Here is a 19,901-nt window from a genome sequence, read left to right on the forward strand (position 1 = left end):
CAGGTCGCTCGTCAGCAGTGATGGCCACCTTTTTATCCGAGGCTCGTGCTCTAAGGACCGTACAGCTCAGAAACGCGCTGGACAAGTTTATAAACAAAAAATCCATTATTTGGGTATTTTAAGTCACTTTTCTTTTTTGTGTTGCGGTATTCGTTACATTTTTTTGTTCTTCAAAATGACTTGCGTGCTTTATTAATTTTGTGCAAAAAACAAAACTTCGCCAAAATATTTGTCTTTAACTTGCAACGAGATTTTAGCGCAAACGTTCCAACAGAATAAGTGCCGTACATGAAGTCAGGGGGGGGGGAAAGGAAAGGGCTGGCGTCCAAAGTGATGAATCGGATGAAAACATCTGGAAACTATAAACTTTGCCCTCGGCGTGGAACTGTGAAAAAAACACAACTGAACATACAAAGTAAAGTTCTGAAATGGAGCAAATGGATAGATGAATGTGGTGCAAATAAAAAAAGGAAAGCAAAACACTAAGAACTCTAATGAAATGTTTTAGTAGCTGCCCGGAGCCGATCTGCTCGTTTCTGCATCGCTAACTGCCGGAGACACCGGTGGCCTAATGTACAATCGCTTACGACAAACAATGGCTTTTCCTAAACTTGCGATGGGTTTGACTGTTCTCTCAGCCTCGTGAGGCTGGACATGTGATGGGAGACCACGCTGCATCCAGCCCTGAATGCTGCACGTTCCCGCCAGGATGAAACGCGTCTAGTCTTCAGTTACTGTCATGCCTCATCATTGTGTCTGACCGTCCAGGTCTTTCCTTCGCCGGCCTGGGTCCTCCGCTGCCATAAGCTCAATCTTCACCGTAAAATTACAAAGGACATGAAACAAAAGCCGAGATGTTTCGCCTTTTGAAGGCCTGGCGGTGAATAATGCAGCAGGCTCGGATCAGCCCAGATCATTTCATTATTGATGAGCGGTGACACCTCGTGTCTGACAATCTGCTGAGAAATCTGTATAGCTGGTAAAAAATTAATCGTTGTTCTTCGGGCAAAGTCTAAAATTCATCCCCCACACTGAGGAACCATGTTTAGCAAATTCATGAATTTGAGCCAGTCTTCATGAACTTTGAAGGCACAATTACATTCAATTAGCATCAGCAGTGTTAGACGTCAGCGCACAGCGCAAGGCCGGAGGAGGCGCAAAAAAAATGGAAGACACAGCGATTCAGTGATTCCCGCAGGATTTCTGGGTAAGTCATCGTGTTAATGCTGTGAAGAAGGGAGCGCTACATGGGGCAGCGAAACTTATTAGTCAATGTACATGATGAGAGACCGGCGTCACATAATACTAACGCAAACAAGAATTAATGACCTAGATTTATTCATGTTCTGACCTCAAAAGATCTTTATACTGACTCTCAGTGAATGATGGAGAGAAAAATATAATGAAAACAGAAGTAGAAAGGTTCACGACTCACCAATCCAGGTCCAACAGTCACTGTGCAAAGTTGTGAAATCACTGCATATAATTCTGCTGGTGCAGTCACTGTGTACACAAATTACATTACTGATCCTGAGTTACATCCTGTATTATACTCCAGAGCTGCACTCACTATTCTGCTGGTGCAGTCACTGTGTACATGCATTACATTACTGATCCTGAGTTACATCCTGTATTATACTCCAGAGCTGCACTCACTATTCTGCTGGTGCAGTCACTGTGTACATACAGTATATTACTGATCCTGAGTTACATCCTGTATTATACTCCAGAGCTGCACTCACTATTCTGCTGGTGCAGTCACTGTGTACATACAGTATATTACTGATCCTGAGTTACATCCTGTATTATACTCCAGAGCTGCACTCACTATTCTGCTGGTGCAGTCACTGTGTACATACATTACTGATCCTGAGTTACATCCTGTATTATACTCCAGAGCTGCACTCACTATTCTGCTGGTGCAGTCACTGTGTACATGCATTACATTACTGATCCTGAGTTACCTCCTGTATTATACTCCAGAGCTGCACTCACTATTCTGCTGGTGCAGTCACTGTGTACATGCATTACATTACTGATCCTCAGTTACATCCTGTATTATACCCCAGAGCTGCACTCACTATTCTGCTGGTGCAGTCACTGTGTACATGCATTACATTACTGATCCTGAGTTACATCCTGTATTATACTCCAGAGCTGCACTCACTATTCTGCTGGTGCAGTCACTGTGTACATGCATTACATTACTGATCCTGAGTTACATCCTGTATTATACTCCAGAGCTGCACTCACTATTCTGCTGGTGCAGTCACTGTGTACATACATTACATTATTGATCCTGAGTTACATCCTGTATTATACTCCAGAGCTGCACTCACTATTCTGCTGGTGCAGTCACTGTGTACATACATTACATTACTGATCCTGAGTTACCTCCTGTATTATACTCCAGAGCTGCACTCACTATTCTGCTGGTGCAGTCACTGTGTACATGCATTACATTACTGATCCTGAGTTACCTCCTGTATTATACTCCAGAGCTGCACTCACTATTCTGCTGGTGCAGTCACTGTGTACATACATTACATTACTGATCCTGAGTTACATCCTGTATTATACCCCAGAGCTGCACTCACTATTCTGCTGGTGCAGTCACTGTGTACATACATTACATTACTGATCCTGAGATACATCCTGTATTATACCCCAGAGCTGCACTCACTATTCTGCTGGTGCAGTCACTGTGTACATACATTACTGATCCTGAGTTACATCCTGTATTATACCCCAGAGCTGCACTCACTATTCTGCTGGTGCAGTCACTGTGCACATACATTACATTACTGATCCTGAGTTACATCCTGTATTATACCCCAGAGCTTCAATCACTATTCTGCTGGTGCAGTCACTGTGTACATACATTACATTACTGATCCTGAGTTACATCCTGTATTATACCCCAGAGCTGCACTCACTATTCTGCTGGTGCAGTCACTGTGTACATACATTACATTACTGATCCTGTATTATATCCCAGAGCTTCAATCACTATTCTGCTGGTGCAGTCACTGTGTACATACAGTGGGGAAAAAAAGTATTTAGTCAGTCAGCAATAGTGCAAGTTCCACCACTTAAAAAGATGAGAGGCGTCTGTAATTTACATCATAGGTAGACCTCAAGTATGGGAGACAAACTGAGAAAAAAAAATCCAGAAAATCACATTGTCTGTTTTTTTAACATTTTATTTGCATATTATGGTGGAAAATAAGTATTTGGTCAGAAACAAAATTTCATCTCAATACTTTGTAATATATCCTTTGTTGGCAATGACAGAGGTCAAACGTTTTCTGTAAGTCTTCACAAGGTTGCCACACACTGTTGTTGGTATGTTGGTCCATTCCTCCATGCAGATCTCCTTTAGAGCAGTGATGTTTTTGGCTTTTCGCTTGGCAACACGGACTTCCAACTCCCTCCAAAGGTTTTCTATAGGGTTGAGATCTGGAGACTGGCTAGGCCACTCCAGGATCTTGAAATGCTTCTTACGAAGCCACTCCTTCGTTGCCCTGGCGGTATGCTTTGGATCATTGTCATGTTGAAAGACCCGCCACGTTTCATCTTCAATGCCCTTGCTGATGGAAGGAGGTTTGCACTCAAAATCTCACGATACATGGCCCCATTCATTCTTTCATGTACCCGGATCAGTCGTCCTGGCCCCTTTGCAGAGAAACAGCCCCAAAGCATGATGTTTCCACCACCATGCTTTACAGTAGGTATGGTGTTTGATGGATGCAACTCAGTATTCTTTTTCCTCCAAACACGACAAGTTGTGTTTCTACCAAAAAGTTCCAGTTTGGTTTCATCAGACCATAGGACATTCTCCCAAAACTCCTCTGGATCATCCAAATGCTCTCCAGCAAACTTCAGACGGGCCCGGACATGTACTGGCTTAAGCAGTGGGACACGTCTGGCACTGCAGGATCTGAGTCCATGGTGGCGTAGTGTGTTACTTATGGTAGGCCTTGTTACATTGGTCACAGCTCTCTGCAGTTCATTCACTAGGTCCCCCCGCGTGGTTCTGGGATTTTTGCTCACCGTTCTTGTGATCATTCTGACCCCACGGGGTGGGATTTTGCGTGGAGCCCCAGATCGAGGGAGATTATCAGTGGTCTTGTATGTCTTCCATTTTCTAATTATTGCTCCCACTGTTGATTTCTTCACTCCAAGCTGGTTGGCTATTGCAGGTTCAGTCTTCCCAGCCTGGTGCAGGGCTACAATTTTGTTTCTGGTGTCCTTTGACAGCTCTTTGGTCTTCACCATAGTGGAGTTTGGAGTCAGACTGTTTGAGGGTGTGCACAGGTGTCTTTTTATACTGATAACAAGTTTAAACAGGTGCCATTACTACAGGTAATGAGTGGAGGAAAGAGGAGACTCTTAAAGAAGAAGTTACAGGTCTGTGAGAGCCAGAAATCTTGATTGTTTGTTTCTGACCAAATACTTATTTTCCACCATAATATGCAAAAAAAATGATAAAAAAACAGACAATGTGATTTTCTGGATTTTTTTTTCTCAGTTAGTCTCCCATAGTTGAGGTCTACCTATGATGTAAATTACAGACGCCTCTCATCTTTTTAAGTGGTGGAACTTGCACTATTGCTGACTGACTAAATACTTTTTTGCCCCACTGTACATTACTGATCCTGAGTTACATCCTGTATTATACCCCAGAGCTGCACTCACTATTCTGCTGGTGCAGTCACTGTGCACATACATTACATTACTGATCCTGAGTTACATCCTGTATTATACCCCAGAGCTGCACTCACTATTCTGCTGGTGCAGTCACTGTGTACATACATTACATTACTGATCCTGAGTTACATCCTGTATTATACCCCAGAGCTGCACTCACTATTCTGCTGGTGCAGTCACTGTGTACATACATTACATTACTGATCCTGGACTGAATACAGGAGACTGTGTGGCCACCATCTATATATATAATTGTCTAAGGGTCACTTCCATCTGTCTGTCCTTCTGTCACGGTTATTCATTCGCTGATTGGTCTCGGCAGCTGCCTGTCATGGCTGCCGCGGCCAATCACCGACGGCCACAGTCCGATTAGTACCTCCCCTACTCCCCTGCACTCACTGCCCGGCGCCCGCTCCGTAATCCCCTCCACTCACACAGGGTTAATGGCAGCGGTAACGGCCCGCGGTGTATCGCGCTCCGTTACCACTGCTATTAACCCTGTGTGTCCCCAACTATTTACTATTGATGCTGCCTATGCAGCATCAATAGTAAAAATATGTCATGTTAAAAATAATTAAAAAAAAAAAAAAAACCTGCTATACTCACCCTTCGCCGCCTTTGCCGCTCCTCGCCACGCTCCCGTGATCGCTCAATTGCAAGCGGCAGCTTCCGGTCTCAGGGCTGGTGTGCGACAAGGACCTGCCGTGACGTCACGGTCATGTGACCGCGACGTCATCATAGGTCCTGTTCACACCAGCCCTGGGACGGGACCGCAAACAGCCGCTTGTAATGGAGCGGTCCCGGGAGCGTGGCGAGGAGCGGCAAAGGCGGCGGATAGTGAGTATAGAAGGTCTTCAACGGGCCTTCGGAAGCTGAGTATATGTTTATTTATTTTTAAGTCTCTATACTACGTGGCTCTGTGCTGTATTATTATTATTATTATTATTATTTATATAGCACCATTAATTCCATGGTGCTGTACATGAGAAAGGGGTTACATACAGAGTTATAGACATCGTTTACAGTAAACAGATTTACAGTGACAGACTGGTACAGAGGGGAGAGGACCCTGTCCTTGCGGACTTACATTCTATGGGATAGTGGGGAAGAGACAGAAGGTAGGGGTGAGGCGGCGGCTATGGCGATGGCGATGGTGTATACTCCGTCGTTGTGCAATATACTACGTGCCTGGGCAATATACTACGTGGCTCTGCTATATGCCATACTACGTGGCTCGACTATATACTACGTGGCTGGGCAATATACTACGTGGCTCTGCTATATGCCATACTACGTGGCTTGGCTATATACTACGTGGCTGGGCAATATACTACGTCACTGGGCAATATACTACGTGGCTGGGCAATATACTACGTGGCTGGGCAATATACTACGTGGCTGGGCAATATACTACGTGGCTGGGCAATATACTACGTGGCTGGGCAATATACTACGTGGCTGGGCAATATACTACGTGGCTGGGCAATATACTACGTGGCTGGGCAATATACTACGTGGCTGGGCAATATACTACGTGGCTGGGCAATATACTACGTGGCTGGGCAATATACTACGTCACTGGGCAATATACTACGTGGCTGGGCAATATACTACGTGGCTGGGCAATATACTACGTGGCTGGGCAATATACTACGTGGCTGGGCAATATACTACGTGGCTGGGCAATATACTACGTGGCTGGGCAATATACTACGTGGCTGGGCAATATACTACGTGGCTGGGCAATATACTACGTGACTGGCCAATATACTGCGTGACTTGGGAATATACTACGTAGACATGCATATTCTAGAATACCCGATGCGTTAGAATCGGGCCACCATCTAGTAATATATATAAGTGGCAATAGAAAAATAGATCAAAGGGATCAAAGTCAATCCAATTAAGCTCAATATAGTATAGTCCTCAGAAAAAATAGTATACTGGTATAGATCAATCCGAGGACATCCAAAAGTCAATTTGCCAAAAAATTTTATTGTAGAAGACAAAAGAATATATCAGACCAGATATACAGTAAGCCAATGTTTCGGCCAAAATTGGCCTTTATCAAGGCGAAAAATCTGTATGAAGGTACAGGAGGTGAAACTGGAAAAAAGGGATAAGCGGGGTCCACGATACAGCCGCAGTGAGAAAATGTGACACATCATACTGTATATAGGGGCCATGTGGCTACCATACTGTATGTAAGGGGGCTATAAACCCATATTACTGTATATAGGGGCCATGTGGTCACTATACTGTATATAAGGGGCTATAAACCCATATTACTGTTTATAGGGAGCCATGTGGCTACTATACTGTATATAAGGGGGTTATAGACCCATCATACTGTATATAGGGAGCCATGTGGCTGCCATACTGTATATAACGGCGCTATAAACCCATCATACTGTATATAGGGGCCATGTGGCTACCATACTGTATATAAAGGTGTTATAAACCGTCGTACTGTATATAGGGAGTCATGTGGCCACTATACTGTATATAAGGGGCTATAAACCCATATTACTGTATATAGGAAGCCATGTGGCTACTATACTGTATATAACGGCGCTATAGACCCATCATACTGTATATAGGGGCCATGTGGCTACCATACTGTATATAAAGGTGTTATAAACCGTCGTACTGTATATAGGGAGTCATGTGGCCACTATACTGTATATAAGGGGCTATAAACCCATATTACTGTATATAGGAAGCCATGTGGCTACTATACTGTATATAACGGCGCTATAGACCCATCATACTGTATATAGGGAGCCATGTGGCTACCATACTGTATATAAGGGTGTTATAAACCCGTCATACTGTATATAACCCGTCATACTGTATATAGGGAGCCATGTGGCTATCATACTATATATAAAGGTGTTATAAACCCATATTACTGTATATAGGGAGCCATGTGGCTATCATACTGTATATAAAGGTGCTATAAACCCATATTACTGTATATAGGGAGCCATGTGGCTACTATACTGTATATAACGGCGCTATAGACCCATCTTACTGTATATAGGGGGCCATGTGGCTACCATACTGTATATAAGGGGGCTATAAACTCATACTGTATATAAGGGGGCTACTTAGCCATCATGCTGTCAGCTGAGCAGACAAAGTGGGAAACATTCACTTTACAAGCTTTGATTTATCATGTGGAACTGGTAACATAAAAGCAGGTAATGTTTTGGATTGATGGACACAATTTGTCTGATACATGATGTATTACTGTTTCTACTTGATGTAGATTTTGTAGAATAATTCCAATTGGAGTGGGGGGGGGGGGGTTCCGCAACTTGCTTGTTGCGCCCTAACAGGATTTTTCTAAGTGGCCGGGACCCAATTTTAGTCTGAGACCCCTGCCTCTGACTTATGTTACTCTGTACTTCCTACTTGTATCGACCATCTAATAACGGGTAACGGTAAGATATACATAATCACAATATACAGAATTGCCGTAGGTGACATCACACGGGAGCTGTGAAGTCATATGGTAACTGCAGAACTCTGTACAAAGAAGGGGGTTTTTTTTAGCAAAAATAAGAGACTTTAAAGAAAAGTTGAATAAAATGTCCAATGTTTCCCTTTTACATTCTACTCTACGACTTGTGTATCTGATGGAGCAGCTCAGCTTCCGTAGCATTAAAGGCTCGGCAGCCGGGGGTCCGCTCCTCCCAGCCTTTGTTCTCCGTGGCACTCCGCCTGGAGAGACAAGTTGGGGGTCACACTTAGTTCCACGGTGCCTTTAATGTGAGTCCCGGAACTGAAGTTATTATTGCATGAAAACTACGTCTGCACATGACCTAGAAAAACTGGTTCAAAACTCCTCAGGCGTAGAAAAAAAAAAGGACTTTAGTCTACAAACACCAGATCCAGAATTAGTTTGCTTTTTTCAGTATCTGCAGGGATCAGAACAACTGACACCTGACCTATTAGAAGAAAAAAATCTCCAGAGGTCCGGAGGTTCTGCAGCGCCATGAAAATAGTACAGTAAAGGCACTGGAAGCAAACTTGAAAGAAAACTTGTGTCTCTCCCACCATGTTTGTAAGTGTCGTGTCCCTGCGCCTGGTGATCTCTGTACTCTCCGTTACAGAATGGGTTCTACATTGTAGCAGCTTGTCATTCTTTACCAAACTAGAAAACAGGGGGCAGATTACAGCCGCCTACCCCTTGTGTCTAATACATGAGGCAGAATCATCAGACCTCCGACATTGTGGAAGAATGAACTATTATCTGCATCATCACAACATGGAGGATACAGGAAAAAGCAAACAAACCAGAGAGGTCGTACAATATATTCTACAACACAGCACCATCTGCTGAAGTCCCTCTACAATATAAGCCTGCAGCTGTTGTTGACTCCAACTTTTCTCTGCAGCTCAGGCTTTATCAGTTAGGCCTAGCTCCATCATCAGCCCAGAACATCTTATTCTCCAGCTAGTTTCTGCAAAAATATCCATCAAGGTTTGTCTAAGTTCTTTACGACAATCATCATGTCTATAGCCTTCTCGTTTTCTTCGGGACTTTGTTCCTATCACCAGGATCCATTATTGAGATAAGATGACCTGCACCTTCCATGTGAGCTCACATTTCGTCATATTGCAGTAGAGGGAGACCAAGTGACAATGAAACATCACCTTCTTTAGGGGATAAGTCAGACATTTTCAAAAAAGAACTGGAGACGCGGCAACTGTTGCAGAGGAGCTCCACTCTACAATCCAGTCAATCCCATCTGGAGTCTTCTCAATAACACCCTCCGATGGATGAGGCTCCATAAGTTCTGCCGGGTGTGAATTTCGGTTATGGAGGTGCAATCATTGAGGAGGCCTACTCTTGCCCACCAGATATTGCCTTCTCCATGCATCTGGAGAAAGTTGAACAACTAAAGGGACGGCTTGATCTGTGACATCAAAGAAGCTAAGGTGCAGGTCCGGTCTTGTAACATGCTCTTACTGTTGAGGAGAAAAATTGCCAGGTCATCCCCTACAAAGATGGGTGTCCGCTCTCCAACCTAAATCACTCACCAGAAATGGATCCAGCAGGAAGGAGAATAAGTTTCCTTCACTTTTCGATTCATTACTTTCTTTGGCACCAAAGTCTGCCTGTGTGCTTCCAACTTTGTTGCAACAGAAAGAAAAGCTCACTAGCGCTGCTAGTAGTGGCTGTCCGTGCTACCTATAATGACGGAGGTTGTCGTATTCAGCTGGCAGAGGTAGCGCAAAAGGGAAAGAGAAGGGAAATCCGGCACAACCATCCGTCAATTAAAAAATATTACATTTTATTAATAATCCATTAAAATTTACAAAAAAGGGAAAAGTTAGTGAGAAAAAACTTTTAAAAACTGACGCGTTTCAAGTTTTTTTTGGTTAAATGCTTCTGTCAGTTGCTCCCTCTCCTTCGACATTTAACTTTTTTCCATTCCAAAACATTTGATCCCCATTGTACACATTAGTAAAATGTTTAGCGGCACCTGATTAAGAGCTACATTTGTTTTTGCTGTTAGATGTCCGGCGATCCGTCTTATAAGCATCCAATGTAACGTTCTCGACACAAAGTCCATTCAGTGCCATAAACTAGGAGGTGCGAATCACAGTTTATGAAATCATCACTTTTGTGATTCGCACCAGATGGTAAAATAAATGATTTTTTTTGCTTACAGTAATTTAATGGACTATTAATAAAATAGAATATTTGTTTATCGATGGATGGTTGTGATGGATTTCCCTTCACTTTCCAACTTTGTTGGTTTGACTCTTAATTCTCCGACATCTGCAGTGATAGACCTGTAGGGACACCCCAATAAACAGTAGATGGTTGGCTGTTTGTCAAACCTACTGATTTTGGCTCAAACGCATGTGGCCATCTTAATATGTAAATTGCTCCTCGAAGAAGAGGAGGACTTTATCTCTACCGCCATCTACTGGAAGCAGCAATCCTAAAAGACAATATGGACCCTTTAATGAGACATGCCACCAAACAAAAGAAGTGGCCAGAAAATAGCCAACAAATCCTTACTCTCTATTCACATTGTGATGCACAACATACTTTCTAACTCTCTGTAGGAGGAAGCCAAAATCCATGCTTCGCCCTCGTCTTTACCAGGCTGCGCCTATTAGGAACATTGGCACAAGTGCTCTTGAAGGAACTGCACAATAGAGAGGACATTTCTAAATGGCAAATAAATAGCAAGGAGCCGAGTTACCGCATACAAAGTAAACATGCCATGGACCTAAAGACAAGTACTACAAAAGGCTCTTAATTGTCTCCGTCAGAATTAGGAATCGCAATGCCCGCTCTTCAGGATAAGGAGTCTTTTGTTTCATTGATTACCGAGTCCCGGAGACAAAGAAGCACCCGCATTGAGCCGAGCGCAGCCTAAGAGCATCGCTAATGTAAAATATTGGATTAAAATGTCTGTAGGCGGACGCGTCGAGAGAGAGAAGACCAGGTATTGTATCCAGACAAGGCAGAAAGTTCATCAGTGCTACTGCCAAAATCAAAACGTCTAGAAGAGTAGATGAGCTGGTAAAACAGGGGTGCAATGCTCTATATAATGTCTTGGCCAAATATCCCATGTCAGGACCACCTGAAGGAAGACAACGGTCAAAGTATTCACTTAGATGGGGCCGCATTACAATATCGGGCCCAACCTATGGTGGATTGCAGAAAGCATTCACGTTTATCTCATTCTGGGCAAACCATTTAATATACAGATTTTACTTATGGGAGCATCGTAAATCCACGACTCTTGTCTGGATCTGGGACAACCCCATTAAAATTAGCAACGTCAATGAGACATCACAAGAAGAGATGTGAGAATCGATTCTGCAGAAATAAAAGGTTGGTATGGAGATATAAAAAAAATTGTGAATTGGTTTCAGACAAGTTCCCTAGAATGGCCACCGCCATCTTACAGATATAACATAGTTAGTAAGTAAGGCCGAAAAAAGACATTTGTCCATCCAGTTCAGCCTATATTCCATCATAATAAATCCCCAGATCTACAGAACCTAATTGTATGATACAATATTGTTCTGCTCCAGGAAGACATCCAGGCCTCTCTTGAACCCCTCGACTGAGTTCGCCATCACCACCTCCTCAGGCAAGCAATTCCAGATTCTCACTGCCCTAACAGTAAAGAATCCTCTTCTATGTTGGTGGAAAAACCTTCTCTCCTCCAGACGCAAAGAATGCCCCCTTGTGCCCGTCACCTTCCTTGGTATAAACAGATCCTCAGCGAGATATTTGTATTGTCCCCTTATATACTTATACATGGTTATTAGATCGCCCCTCAGTCGTCTTTTTTCTAGACTAAATAATCCTAATTTCGCTAATCTATCTGGGTATTGTAGTTCTCCCATCCCCTTTATTAATTTTGTTGCCCTCCTTTGTACTCTCTCTAGTTCCATTATATCTTTCCTGAGCACCGGTGCCCAAAACTGGACACAGTACTCCATGTGCGGTCTAACTAGGGATTTGTACAGAGGCAGTATAATGCTCTCATCATGTGTATCCAGACCTCTTTTAATGCACCCCATGATCCTGTTTGCCTTGGCAGCTGCTGCCTGTTACTGGCTGCTCCAGGTAAGTTTATCATTAACTAGGATCCCCAAGTCCTTCTCCCTGTCAGATTTACCCAGTGGTTTCCCATTCAGTGTGTAATGGTGATATTGATTCCTTCTTCCCATGTGTATAACCTTACATTTATCATTGTTAAACCTCATCTGCCACCTTTCAGCCCAAGTTTCCAACTTATCCAGATCCATCTGTAGCAGAATACTATCTTCTCTTGTATTAACTGCTTTACATAGTTTTGTATCATCTGCAAATATCGATATTTTACTGTGTAAACCTTCTACCAGATCATTAATGAATATGTTGAAGACAACAGGTCCCAATACTGACCCCTGCGGTACCCCACTGGTCACAGCGACCCAGTTAGAGACTATACCATTTATAACCACCCTCTGCTTTCTATCACTAAGCCAGTTACTAACCCATTTACACACAATTTCCCCCAGACCAAGCATTCTCATTTTGTGTACCAACCTCTTGTGCGGCACGGTATCAAACGCTTTGGAAAAATCGAGATATACCACGTCCCATGACTCACCGTGGTCCAGCCTATAGCTTACCTCTTCATAAAAACTGATTAGATTGGTTTGACAGGAGCGATTTCTCATAAACCCATGCTGATATGGAGTTAAACAGTTATTCTCATTGAGATAATCCAGAATAACATCCCTCAGAAACCCTTCAAATATTTTACCAACAATAGAGGTTAGACTTACTGGCCTATAATTTCCAGGTTCACTTTTAGAGCCCTTTTTGAATATTGGCACCACATTTGCTATGCGCCAATCCTGCGGAACAGACCCTGTCGCTATAGAGTCCCTAGATAGCACAAAACAGATCACATGGCCCAGGAAGGCTTTCCCATAATGCTTTGGAGTTACCCTAACCAACAGCACAACCAATCATGAAGTCAGAGTTCGCTGATCACTCATAGCCACTATAAAAGACTAAGCAGGAAATTCTGCTGCAATTTTTTATGGAACAAAGTTAGGAGAGCGGACATCAGAGCTCAGTCAAAGAGACAACATATGCAGCATAAGTACATATAGTGTGTGAGGAGAAGGCAATAAATAGATTAAATTACAAGAAAGTGAAAGAGGGAGATAAGCAAGGTGCTGCTGCTATCAGTCCTGCAATTTAATCTATCTTCTCATTCTTTGCAGCTGTGAAGTGACGACTTTTCATACGCCCAATATTGCTGTATTTTCTGCCTTAAATTGATACGTTTTTAATTTTAAAAAGCATAAAAACCCCAAGGGTGCATTATGCTAATAAACAGGCTGATGGCTATTACCTGCAGCCAGATATAGTGCGGTCATTTGTCCTTTACTAAGGAGACTTTTCAGGGCAAATAGAAGCGTTGGAGCACTTACAATTCTTACTGCATCGATTCGATGTCCAAATTAAGTTTTTTGAGCTGAATCTGTATTCAATCTGAAAAGAATTTCAGGAAATTCATTCATTTCTAAGGCTACTTTCACACATCAGGTTTTCGCTGTCAGGCTAAATCTGGCTAAATTCCAAAAAAACGGATCCGGCAAATGTTGCTGCCAGATCCATTTTTTCCCCATAGACTTGCATTAGTGCTGGATTGCGCCGGATGACATTGCGGTTCGTCCGGTTTTCGCCGGATCCAGCAAATCTGCCGTTTCTGGTTTCTGGAAAAAACGTCCATAGCAACGTTTTTTGTCGGCGGCGAAAAAGCTGGAAGCGCCGGATCCAACGCTTCCGGCTGTTTGCTAGAATGGAAGCCTGTGGGAGCCGGATCCAGAAAATGACGAATTCCGGCTCCAGATTCCGTTTTTTTAAACTGAGCATGCTCCAAATTTTTTTTTATCCAATAATCCAGATATGCTAGCTGGATCCGTCGAAAAAACGGATCCGTCGCATCAGTTTTTCACAATCTGCGCCGGATCCTGTTTTTCCAACATTCGCCGGATTGTGCCTGATGCAAAAAACCTGATGTGTGAAAGAAGCCGTAGCAGAGGCGGCGTCACTGTCTAAAATAGGAAAACATACCAACCCCATTAAGTAACAAAAACTTCTTTCATTTTACTTTTTTTTTCATATGGCAGTCCCCACCAGCCCTGCCTCCGCCCCCACTTCTCGTGTTCACGCTGAATCTGATTAATGGGGCCCATTCTCTTAATTACCTTTTATTCTGTTCAATGCACAAATATTATTCCAATAGATCTGCAACAAAACAGATCGGCTGGAAGAAGGAGCGCCGGCTTATCAGAGCCGCCTGCCAGTCATCGGATGCATGTGGATGCCGAAGGTTTTAGGATTACTTTTCTGTTTTCTTACAGGGTGACAAGGTTTTACTTTTTTTGGTTTGTTTTCTTTTTAATTAGGATTGCATGCAGCTTCACAACTGAATCCACAATGCTGATAAGCTGATGCAGGACCTTATCCAGCTTTGGAGAAAATAGACCCAGAGAATACGATCCAAGATGAATGACCCGGAGCCTGGACAGCCCGAGCCACATTCATCAGTGACCGCAGATATGAGCCCAGTCTGGAAAAGTCACCAATCTACAGATGGGACCGAGCAGCTTGGTAGATCCTACTGAATCTGGGTTCATTCTCATGTATCAGTTCCGTTGAGTTGTGTAATGCCAGAGCTAGACACAAGTGATGAAAAGGCATGGGCCAGCACTGCGGAATTGCCTTTCTATAGGTTCTTTTTAATGAAGGGATGTAGGGACGTCAGTTAATGCATTGCTCATCCATTAGAACCTGCAGACTTGTGGATGCAGCTCTGGGTGTGACTGGAGTATAGGATATGAAGTAATGGAAGACTCATAAGAACTCTCATATCCGATCATCAGACAGTCTAAACGTTCCACCTTGTTAACCATCGAGCGAGAAAAATGCCTGTTCATCGGCTGACTGGATCCTTTATCTGGTTGTCACTTTGCGTACGATTTTCAGATATAAATAAAAACCTGACAAGAGCCAATGTTTTTTTTTTTTTTTTGAGCGTCAAACCGGCCCTAAAAGAGTCTAATTGTGCGTATACAAGGCTCGATAAGTATATAAGAGACCTGTCAGCGCCGTGAAAGCCCCATTATAAGATGGCGGTCTGACAAGGTTCCCAGCTAACGGGCAGAGATTGATTTTTACAGGACGCGTTAATTAAATGGCGCTGTTTTCTGCAGAATCCCGGCTATGTCAGACAATTCTGCATCTTCGAGCCTTTCACCGAGTGTCATCTCCTGAGAACCGGGCACGAAGGGAATTATTACCCGTCTTACACAGACATAAAATCACTGCTTTCATTTTTTTACGGAACATGCACTGATATATAGAAAGCAGGGATTGCAGATCCTTCATGGATGTTGAATGTGTGGTACTTTTCCTGTTGGGGATTGTTGCATGTATTAGTTGCAAAACTGTCTGACAATAAAAAGTCTTCATCTTGTAAATAGAAAACCTTTGGAAAATGCCATCCGCCCAGCGCCAGGTTGGCATTGTCCCTTATTACATGGGCAAACAAATATAATCTGTCGTTTTAGTGCGTAACATGATCCTACATCATCAACAGAATTAGGTCATTATTATATCTAGTTCTTTATTTACAAATACGAAACCAAATATTTGTGGAAAAACTGCTTCAAAGAAAAAAAATCATCAGGTTGCAATCACTATATGATGAAATGTTCTGAAACTTTGTAATACATTTTTTCCTGTTCCTCACCATTTTCATCTCTGCTGCGTGGTGTAATATGATCTTAGCCAACTCTTTGATGCACACTTGTCCCAGGTCTGGACTCTGATCCCTACACCCCGGTTTGTTACACTTAGTGTACACTCCCTGACAGAAGTTCTGTCGCTTATCCATGTTATGTAAATAAAAGCTTATAACCTGATGTTAAATTCATCCATTGGTTGTATCAATTATTCTTTTGAACGCTGAAACCCTCCGAAATGTGGTTTAGGTTAAGAAAATAAATTGGCATCAATGCAGAAATATTGATCAGTTAATGGACACAGAATGGTCAGATTTTGGCAAGACAAAAGTTTTGTCGCCCACAGAAAGTAATGTGATATTCAAACAAATAATTAACTTAAAATACAAATATATGTTGCAGAACATTGGTGAATGAAGTTGCGGTGCTATTAGAGTCATATTTAATATTTTGTGTGACTTCCATGAGCGTGAAGGACTGCATCCATGCGGTTCAACAATGATTCATACAATTTATTAATGAAGTCATCAGGAATAGCACAGAATGCAGTCTTACATGCCTCCCAGAGATCATCTAGATTCTGTGGGTTTTGTCTTCCAAGCTTCCTCTTTCATCTTACCCCAAACACGCTCAATGATGTCCATGTCTGGTGACCGGGCTGGCCAGTCCTTGAGCACTTTGATCTTTTTTGCCTGGAGGACCTTTGTTGTAGAGATGGATGTATGAGATGGAGCACCTTCCTGCTGCAGAATTTGACCCCTTTTATGATTTGGAATATAAGAGGTAGCTAATATTATTGATATTTTAGGCTATTGATGTTGCCTTCCACCTTGCAAATGTTTTGCACACCCCCATACTGAATGTAACACCGGACCATGATCTTTCCACCACCAAATGTAACTGTTTTCTGGGTGTATTTTGGATCCATACGGGCTCCAGTAGGTCTCCTGCAGTATTTGCGGCGGCTGTGGTGTAATTCTACTGAAGATTCATCAGAGAAATCCACCTTCTGATACTTTTCCAGTGTCCATCTGTTTTGCAGGCTGTGGGACTTCTGGGCACTGATTCGACCATTTAGGCCATTTCGAGACAGAATCCTACAAACTGTTCTAGTTGACACAGGGACTTGAGGTGACCAGGCCTGTTGGAGCTCTGCTGCAGTGGAAGAAGGGCTTGGTTTGGATTTTCTAACCAACAAACGTTCCTCCTGAGCAGTTGTCTTGCGGGGTCTGCCGGACCTGGGCTTGTCAAACACATCTCCAGTCTCCTCAAATCTTTTTTTTAATTCTTTGTACTTGACGCTGAGACACATTAAAGGTGTCAGCCACCTCTGCAGTGAATCTGGTCTTCAGCCTCTTGATAATCCAGGCTTTGGTTGCAGGGTGGATTTTTGGCATGTTGTCAGAGCTCAAGATGCAGTTTAAGTGAAGGTCTGGTGTGCTGGGTTTCTTTTTATACACACACACTAATTAACAGATCATTTACTGAGCACAGGTGAGGATGTAAACTAGGATTGGGTACATATGTTCCCATGGTCAGTAAATGCTGTGGGTTGGACACTGCATACATCCGCAGCTTCCAACCAGTGTCCAGCTGTTACAGCATAGTGGATGGGATTTTAAGAAATCCCATGGCCACTATGCATGCACCGACGCCCGCGGCTTCCCTGTGGATACGGACAGTCGGCACGTCTTTCCAAACAGCAGCATGTCTATTTATGTTGTGGAGACACTCAGTCTCTGCAAGATAAATGTCAGTTGTACAATGTATTGGACGCAGTGATTCCGCACGGTTCAATGAACACATGTGGAATCACCTGCGTTCATAAGCCGGCAGCGCTTTGGACAGAGCGGACATGTGTTGCATCCAAAGAGCTCCCGATTACTGACCGTCGGAATGTACCCTCACTTGTGCTCCACATAGGGTTTTACAAGTAGCCCATTGCTGGGCTTTCTAGGCCTATATGAGGCGTCTAAAGACATATTAGAAAGTCTTAATATCAAAACAAAGGTGTAAAACTCATAAGCCCCGCTTCATAAGTCCGTTTTTCATGTCTGTATGTGGTTAGTTTCTTAAGCTCCGTAAACATGGACGCACACACACCCATTGTATTCAATGGTGGTGCGCACACATCAGGTTTCTCACATGGTCAGTATTGTTTATATGCACCGCAGAAAAAAAGCGTTCCGCACACAAATGACATTTGTGTGCAGCAGCATCAGTGTGACACATACCAGCTCCTGGGAAAAGCAGTAAAGTTTGCGCTGTTCACAGGTGCTGGGTGCTGAAGGCAGCTCTCATCATTGTCGTCTGGTCAACATGAGATCGGAGCGACCAGGCGACAATTATGGGAGTTGTTTTCAGCAACCGGTGTGTACATCGTATATAAAATAAATAATTTAAAAAAAAAATGGCATGCGCTCCCGCACAATTTTTAGAACCAGCAGAGGGAAAGCCGACCACTGGGGGTTGATGTTAATATTCTGGTAAAGGGCCAATAGCCATAAATGTTCCCAGTCTATTAGTATTAGCTTAGAACTGTTTGTTTAGCCTTTACACAACAAACACTAACAATGGGATTGGAAAAGGGGGGAGGAGGGCCGTAATTGTAGGGAACAGGGAATGGGACAGCCTATGCCTATCCCTAAGCTCCCCTAATGCCCTATGCGGGTCCTTCCCCCTGCCGCCATCACGTGCCTGGTCCCTAGCTGTCACCTCACTAAACCCTGGCTAGTGCACTGGCCAACAATGACGCTAGTCTCACCACTGTAGATGGTGCAAACACAGGTGATAGTGACCAGTGTGAGACAGACAAGGTAAATAAGCAAGCAACTTAGCTCCAGACTCTGCTGCCAAACTCCACACTGCAGAGGATACGGAAACAAGACCCCAAACTCCACAGAAGTAGCAGATTCAGCGCTGACACCAGACAGCTGCAACTGCAAGGTTGGTCTACATAGAAAACTCTATTACCAACAGTCAGCTGATGCATCACATGTGTTATGATCTGGTGGCCTTGGAGCAGCATGAGACGTACTCTGGAGAAGGTGGTCCCTGTACTGACCGCAAACCCTGAACCTAGCAGCGCAACTAAAAGTAGCCGTGGGGGGTACCTAACGCTCCCTAGACCCCTCGACACAGCCTAAGATCTAACTACCCCTAAAGACAGAAACAGGAAACCTATCTTGCCTCAGAGAAAATCCTCAAAGGATAGATAGCCCCCCACAAATATTGACTGTGAGAGGAGAGGGAAATAACATACGTAGATATGAAATCAGATTTTAGCATAGGAGGCCATACTAGCTAAGAAGAAAGAATAGAACAGAGTACTATGCGGTCAGTATAAAAACACTAGAAAATATCCACCGCAGAAAATACGGATCACCACATCTGACTAAAGACATGGGGGGTATATCTGCATCTCCAGAGAAATAGCTAGGCTGCAAAAAATCCTTCACAAACCAAGCTGGACAAGACAAAAACATGAAAATGCACAGAACTATAAGGTCCACTGCAGGTGGACAGCAAAAACAAAGCCAGGATTTATCTTTGTAGAAAAACACAGCAAACTGGAGAGACCAGCAGGGAAGTGAATCCTTCAAGAACAATGGACAACTGGCACTGACTAAAGGATCCAGCAAAGCTATATACCCCAGTCAGTTTTGCAATTAGTAGATACACCTGTCCACTCCTGCGGTCCAGGCACAACTGCATTACCCTCTACAACCACCGGAGGGAGCCCAAAAGCTGAATTCACAACACACATGGCTATATAAAGGATGGTGGGAGTGGTCACCACCCACATCAGATGACCAGCAACACAGCAGCTGCCAGCAAGGAAACTGGCGCAAAAGCAAAAAACAACATTTACAGTTAGGTCCATATATATTTGGACAGAG

General features: G+C 43.4%; 1 long non-coding RNA gene across 1 annotated transcript in view; it reads left to right on the forward strand.

The window, feature by feature from the left end:
• LOC138651268 (uncharacterized) overlaps positions 1 to 16,192 on the forward strand; it is a 45,266-nt gene extending 29,074 nt beyond the window's left edge. The window contains exon 4 of the long non-coding RNA XR_011315459.1: positions 14,665 to 16,192. This is a non-coding gene — a long non-coding RNA (uncharacterized lncRNA). The remainder of the gene's footprint in view (positions 1 to 14,664) is intronic.
• Positions 16,193 to 19,901: the final 3,709 nt, after the last annotated feature.

The sequence above is a fragment of the Ranitomeya imitator genome, chromosome 10 (genome assembly GCF_032444005.1).
Source record: "Ranitomeya imitator isolate aRanImi1 chromosome 10, aRanImi1.pri, whole genome shotgun sequence".
NCBI lineage: Eukaryota > Metazoa > Chordata > Amphibia > Anura > Dendrobatidae > Ranitomeya > Ranitomeya imitator.